The 7,624-nt window shown below is 40.5% G+C and overlaps 1 pseudogene; it reads right to left on the bottom strand.

Moving 5' to 3' along the window:
- Positions 1–3,568: 3,568 nt before the first annotated feature.
- Positions 3,569–4,501, bottom strand: LOC103223814 (RNA-binding motif protein, X-linked 2 pseudogene; annotated as a pseudogene).
- Between the last annotated feature and the right edge of the window lie 3,123 nt (positions 4,502–7,624).

Raw genomic sequence — 7,624 nt, 5'->3', positions numbered from 1 at the left:
CTGGGTATTAACCCCTGATCCAATACATGACTTGCAAATATTTTTCCTCATTCCATAGGTTTCCTTGTTACTCTGTTAGTTGCTTCTTTTGATACACGGAAGTTTTTCAGTTTGGTGTAGTCCCATTTGTCTATGTTCACTTTTCTTCCCTGTGCTTTGGTGTCACATTCAAGAAATCATTGTCAAATCCAATGTCCGGAAGCTTTCCTGCTACATTGTCTTCTAGGAGTTTTGTGTTTTAGGTCTTATTTAGATCTCTAATCCATTTTTACTTAATTTTTGTATATAATGTAAGAGTCCAGCTTCATTCCTTTGCATATAGACCTCCAGTTTTCCCAACACCATTTATTGAAGACAATGCACTTTTCCCACTGTGTAGCCCTGGCACCTTTGTGAGGAATGGCTAAATTGGGACTTTTATTTAGTTGTTTATCTTTTGGGGGGATATAGTTATGAAAAGTAATCTAATTTAAATAAGTAATGTAATTTTAATGAATAAAATGAATAAACCAAATTTCCATGTACCAGCATGGAAAGATGTTTTGACATCTTTTGTCAGAACTTTGGACTGATGTCAATTATGATACCTAATTAATCAAAGGAAAATTCTTAGAAATTTGAAAACTTGGGAGGGGAGAGGGATAGCATTAGGAGATAAACCTAATGCAAATGACGAGTTAATGGGTGCAGCACACCAACATGGCACATGTATACATATGTAACAACCTGCACGTGGTGCACATGTACCCTAGAACATAAAGTATAATAAAAATAAATTTAAAAAAAGAAATTTGAAAACTTCAGATGAAGAACTTTCATAAAACTAACCACCTAAAGTTTTACATACCTTAAATATTATAGTTACAAAATTATTTTTACAACAGTAGTATTTAGCATTTCTTGTTGTCTTTATTATATATTTTCATTAAGAGTAAAATACTCAATATTTTAACATATTTTTATTTTTTAAAATTTTATTTATTTATGTTTTTCTGAGATGGAGTCTTGCTCTGTCACCCAGACTGGAGTGCAGTGGCATGATCTCAGCTCACTACAACCTCTGCCTCCTAGGTTCAAGTGATTCTCCCACCTCAGCTGCCTGAGTAGCTGGGACTATAGGTGCCCACCACCACACCTGACTAATCTTTGTATTTTCAGTAGAGACAGGCTTTCACCATGTTGTCCAGGCTGGTCTCAAACTCCTGACCTCAGGTGATTCACACACCTCAGCCTCCCAAAGTGCTAGGATTACAGGCCTGAGCCACCATGCCTGCCTTAACATATTTTTAAAGTCAGGTGTTTTTTTGTTGTTGTTGTTAAGGGAGACTTCTCCAAAATAAAAAAAAAAAAAAAAAAAAAAAAGGCAATTTTATCAACTCACTGTATTCTAAAAAGATTGGTATCATTTATACTCAGATTTAGTTTTTCCAATAGTGTTTTCTGAACACTAAGTGCTCAGAAATAAAAAAAATAAATTAAAAACACTAAGTTTTTTCCTTTATTAATTTATTTTTGAGATGGAGTCTCGCTTTGTCGCCCAGGCTGGAGTGCAGTGGCGTGATCTTGGTTCACTGCAAGCTCCGCCTCCCGGGTTCATGCCATTCTCCTGCCTCAGCCTCCTGAGTAGCTATTTTTTAAAAAGTTATATTAGCACTTCTAACATGTGCATCAAATGTACCTGTAAGCTCCTTTATGATAGGATGTGGGTGTTTTCAAGGGAAGCATTGTAGGTATAGCAGCATCTTGTTTACCTAGCATAATTCTTGTTTCTGAAAAGCAACTACTCAACAATCTAATTTTCTTAGCCTGCTTCCAGTCATTAGTTCTAGTATCTGCCTTGAAATCTTCTGAGTTCATGCATTTGTTATCAGCACATGAGCTTTAACTTGTTATAAGGGTTTTTTTAATACTCTTATTTTATTGCCAAGTGATGTTTGGCTTCTTAAAAGTTTCCACTGGAAAGTGTGTCCTGGAAGCTAAATCTAGTTGTTGGCTCTGGTTAACAAATGAAATACTTGCCAGTAATTTGTAATACTTTTTTCCACTTAATTTCAAAATATTTCAAGTCATTTATTTGTGTATTTCAGATATTATAAGGATGCATAGTCCCCTATGATACCTTTTTTTTTTTTTTTTGGAGACAGAGTCTTGCTCTGTTGCCCAGGCTGGAGTGCTGTGGCATGATCTCGGCTCACTGCAACCTCTGCCTCCCAGGTTCAAGTGATTCTCCTGCCTCAGCCACCCGAGTAGCTGGGACTACAGGTGTGCACCACCACACCTGGCTAATTTTGTATTTTTAGTAGAGGCGTGGTTTCATCAAGTTGGCCAGGATGGTCTTGATCTCTCTTTTTTTTTTTTTTTTTTTTGAAACAGAGTTTCACTCTTATTGCCCAGGCTGGAGTGCAATGGCACTATCTCGGCTCCCTGCAACCTCCATCTCCCGGGTTCAAGCAATTCTTCTGCCTCAGCCTCCCGAGTAGCTGGGATTACAGGCATGCGCCACCACGCATGGCTAATTTTGCATTTTTATTAAAGATGGGGTTTCTCCATGTTGGCCAGGCTGGTCTCAAACTCCTGACCTCAGGTGATCTGCCTGCCTTAGCCTCCCAAAGTGCTGGGATTACAGGCGCCCACCGGGCAGGTCTCAATCTCTTGACCTCGTGATCTGCCCGCCTCTGATTCACAAGCTGATACTTGTTGTTTTTGTTTTTTAATCAAAGTTTTAATGAAAAAGATATTAAAATTTTTTTTAAGTAGGAAGGTTTGGGCATGGAGCTGGTAGATCTTTAAAATCCTAACCCAGCCAGGCGCGGTAGCCCATGCCTGTAATCCCAGCACTTTGAGAGGCCAAGGCAGGTGGGGTCAGGAGTTCGAGACCAGCCTGGCCAACATGGCGAAATCCCCGTCTCTACTAAAAATACAAAAAATTAGCTGGGAGTGGTGGCAGGTGCCTGTAATCCCAGCTACTTGGGAGGCTGAGGCAGGGGAATCACTTGATCCCGGGAAGCAGAGGTTGCAGTGAGCCAAGATCGCGCCATTGCACTCCAGCCTGGGCTACAAGAGCGAAACTCCGTCTCAAAAATAATAATAAGAAGAAGAAGTAGAATAAGAATAAGAATAACAACAATTCCTAACCCATTTATTCCCATCAAACTGTCCAAAACTAGTAACTGGAAAGGTCCTGTAATGCTGGGCTCCTAACATTGAACACAAAGACTAGAATAATAGAATTATCTGGTATTTTCCCTTCCCTGAAAATTCCATCTTCAATTGGGGTCTATGGGTTCAAAAGCCATATTTATGAACCAAAATTTAGGACACATACTCTAGTACAAGGACAATGGATGGTGCAAAAAATATTCAGGATATCTAGCTGTTGAAACTGCAGCCCTCTCAATGACTCTAATGCTCAAGGGATTAAAAGAATCCAGCCCCAAAAGTTTTAGATACAAAAATAGTAACAACCCAATTGAATTTTACTGCATTTAAAAAACATAATTATTTCCAAATCTACTAAGCAACTGCACAGTCTTCAGTGATGCCTACGGTCACTGGGATTCGAAGACTCTCACTCCCAGGAGCGCCGGGTCTTTTTATGCCTATAGGATTTATCTTGGCTCCTGCTTCGAGTTCTGTGACTACGCCCTTCGGAATGAACGTTGTACGGGCTAGAAAGTGTGTCTGAGCTCCGCCCTCTGTCCCTATCCCTGGTTGTTTCTTCTCTTGCCTCCCTCCCACTTGAGGACTTGTGCTCGTGCTTGGGTTTCTCCTTCTGCTGCTCCCTTTCTATGTCCTCTACTCCACCATAGTAGGCAGTCCTGGCCTCGGGGAGCTTCCGCCTCTCCCTGGGCTGTGACTTCTGAGCTCTCCCGGAGTTCTTGCTGCTGTGCTTCTTAGGGCCAGGGTCATCCCTTTCCTTTACTGTCTTGCTTCTGGGTGAAGAAGAGGATGGTTGCTCTTCCTGTACCAACCGATCAGTTTTCTCTTTTTCTTTCTTTCTTTTCTTTTTTTCCTTTTTCTCCTTCTTGTGCTTTTTTGTTGGTTTTTCGTCTTCAGAGCTCTGAGACAAACTCGACGAGCAGGTATGAGCCCCACGGGAGCCCTTGTGGAGCTCTTTGGTTACATCATCCATTTCTTCCGAGTTCTTAGGAGCCCGATAGTTAGACACATGATCCACTCGGATAGTTCTTCCTTTGATCTTGATCCCATTAAAATTGTCAACGGCCAGAATCGTGCTCCTCTGGTCTTCATAGCAGAGGAAACAGAATCCTTTGGATTTCCCAGTCTTCTTGTCCCGCACAAGATTAATGTTAACAATCTCCCCATATTGTGAGAATACACAGATGATGTCCCCTTCAGTCAGTTCATAAGGAAGCCCTCCCAGGAAGATCCAGGCGCTGTCCTTGTACTCAGAGTGCCAGGACACCTTATCGGCCACCCCAAGCTTGACCTCTTCCTCATTCAGCTCGTTGATCAGCTTCACCTTAGTTAAAGCGTTCATCTCCGCGGGCTCGCGCTCAACGTTCAGGTATCAGTGCCAGGGCGAGGCAGCCCCCGTGTGATACTTCGTGGTGCACGCGCGCACGTGTCTGTGTGTGTGTGTGTGTTTTTACCAACCTTATTGAGTTATAATTTACATAAAGTAAAACACATCTATTTAAACGTGTGGTCTTATGTAACCTTCACTACTATAGTTAAGATAGTAAACATTTCCAAGCCGGGCGCAGTGGCTCACGCCTGTAATCCCAGCACTTTGGGAGGCCGAGGCTGGCGGATCACCTGAGGTCAGAAGTTCGAGACCAGCCTTGCCAACATGGTGAAACCCCGTCTCTACTAAAAACACAAAGAATTAGCTGGGCGTGGTGGCTGGCGCCTGTAATCCCAGCTACTCAGGAGGCTGAGACAGGAGAATCACTTGAACCTGGGAGGTGGAGGTTGCAGTGAGCCGAGATTGTGCCATTGCACCCCAGCCTGGGCAACAAGAACGAAACTCCATCTCAAAAAAAAAAAAAAAAAAAAAACAGAAAAAAACAAAAAACAGTAAACATTTCCTTTACCATGGAAATGTCTCTTTTCCACTCCCTGTCCCAGGCAATTACTAATTTGACTTCTATCAATTATAGGTTAAGTTTAACAGTTACAGAGCTTATTAGAAATGGAATCACATTATATGACTCTTTAGTCTAGGTTTTTTTTTTTCACTCAGTTGAATGTTTTTAACTTCATCCCTGTTGTTTTGTGTATCAGTAATTCTCATTGTGTGAATAGATAACAATTTATTCATTTCCCTGCTGATGGACATTTGGGTTCTTTTTAGTTTTGGGCTATATTATGAATTAAGCCACTATGAACATTTAGGTACAAGTCTTTATGTGGACATTTTTTGTTTGTTTGTTTGTTTCTCTTGGGTATATACTTAGGAATGTAATTGCTGGGTCACATGGTAAGAAATTGCGAAGCCGTTTTCCAAAATGGTGTACCATTTTACACTCTCACTAGCAGCGTATGAGAGTTTGTTACCTAAATCCTTGTCAATTCTTGGTGTTGTCAATCTGCTACTTTTAGTTAATCTAGTGGATGTGTAGAGATATCTCGTTTTGGATTCCATTTTCATTTCTCTAAGGACTAATGATGCTGAACTTTTTAAAAAATTTTTTTAAATTTTTTAAATTTTTATTTTTATTTTTATTTTTTTGAGGCGGAGTCTCCCTCTGTCGCCCAGGCTGGAGTGCAGTGGCGCGATCCTGGCTCACTGCAAGCTCCGCCTCCCGGGTTCCCGCCATTCTCCTGCCTCAGCCTCCTGAGTAGCTGGGACTACAGGCACCCGCCACCGCGCCCGGCTAATTTTTTGTATTTTTTTTAGTAGAGACGGGGTTTCACCTTGGTCTCGATCTCCTGACCTTGTGATCCGCCCGCCTCGGCCTCCCAAAGTGCTGGGATTACAGGCGTGAGCCACCACGCCCGGCCTGAACTTTTTTTTAAAATGAAACTTTTTGGTTTTTTTTGGTTTTGTTTTAAGACAGGGTGTCACTATGTTACCCAGGCTAGTCTTGAACTCCTGGACTCAAGCGAGCCTCCTGCCTCCCACCTCAGCCTCCCAAGTAGCTGGAACTATAGGCACGCACCAGTGTGCCTAGCATGCTGAATATTTTTGCATATGCTTTTTAGCCTTTTATATACATTTGTGAAGTGACATTTCAAGCCTCTTGCCCTTTTAAAAAATTAGATTATTTTCCTATTGCATTACAACAGCTGTTTGCATTTTAAGTTGGTAGAGTTTTAAGGTACATATTTAAACTGCCAGACTTACATATTTATTCTGCTCTAGGCAAGTGCATAGAAAAACATCTCTAAAATCGCCATAGCATTGAAAATATTACCTGAGATGTCTATCCTTGCCCCATCTGACCCCCAGGCTAAAATCTGTTTCCATTTGAGATTGTAAAATCATCAGAGCAAATGACCTAATATTTTAAGTTTAATTGATATTTATTTAGTAAAGGCAAAAAATTTCTTCCTACTCTTTCACCACTGAACATGAAGGGTGTGCTATTTTTTAAAAAAACATGTCTTTTTCAATTCATCTGATGTTAAAACCAGACATAACCATATTATTCCATTTTAAACCTGTCCAGAACTATAAAAGATTTTTATTTCAGTTTATAAAATGGATGCTTCAATATACAAAGATAAATTATGATAAATAAATTATTATTATTGGCCAGGCATGGTGGCTCACGCCTATAATCCTAACACTTTGGGAGGCTAAGGTGGGTGGATTGCTTGAGCTCAAGAGTTTGAGACCAGCCTGGGCAACCCCATCACTACAAAAAATTAGCTGGGCATGGTAGCATGTGCCTGTAGTTCCAGCTACTTAGGGGGCTGAGTCAGGAGGACTGCTTGAACCTGGAGGTTGAGGCTGCAGTGAGCTGAGATGGTGCCACTGCACTCCAGTTTGGATGACAAAGTGAGACCTTGTCTCAAAAAAAGAAAAAAAGAAATTATTATTATTCAATTAAATTTCTAATAAAATAGAAAATCTCTTCCATACATCAGCCAACATGTGGAAATGTCTAAAAATTTAGAGCCTCAAATTGGGCAATTGTTTTAAATGTTTATTTGTGTCATAAAATTGTGTTTCTGCAACAAGTAAATTAATATTTTAATCAAAATATAAATAATGTAAATGTGAATTTTTAAAACGAAAAATTTTAAGTGAAAAGCAGTAAAAAAGAAAATAATTCAGTATATTACAGTAAACTGATGGAAATTCCACTCAGGGTAGAATTGTGGGTTCTTGGTCACCTGTCACTGTTCCAATCTACCTATTTGACAGAGTAACTGAAGCAAAGAGAGGTCAAGTCATTTGTCCAAGACGATGCCACTTGCTAGTGAAGATCTGGAATGGGAATGAATATTCACTAGCAGGCTAGTGTTATATAACATATTTTCTTATAACTGAGAACTAAAATTCCTATTAAAAACCTATACTTGTGCCAAGCACGGGGGGTCACACCTAAAATCCCAGTGCTTTGGGAGGCTAAGGCAGGAGGATCTCTCGAGGCCAGGAGTTCACCAGCCTAAGCAACACAGTGAGACCCAGTCACTACAAAATGTTTTTTAA

Source organism: Chlorocebus sabaeus, chromosome 4 (genome assembly GCF_047675955.1).
Source record: "Chlorocebus sabaeus isolate Y175 chromosome 4, mChlSab1.0.hap1, whole genome shotgun sequence".
Taxonomy (NCBI): Eukaryota; Metazoa; Chordata; class Mammalia; order Primates; family Cercopithecidae; genus Chlorocebus; species Chlorocebus sabaeus.
Note: the sequence above shows the minus strand (reverse complement) of the source record. Positions and strands in the feature narration are given on the sequence as shown.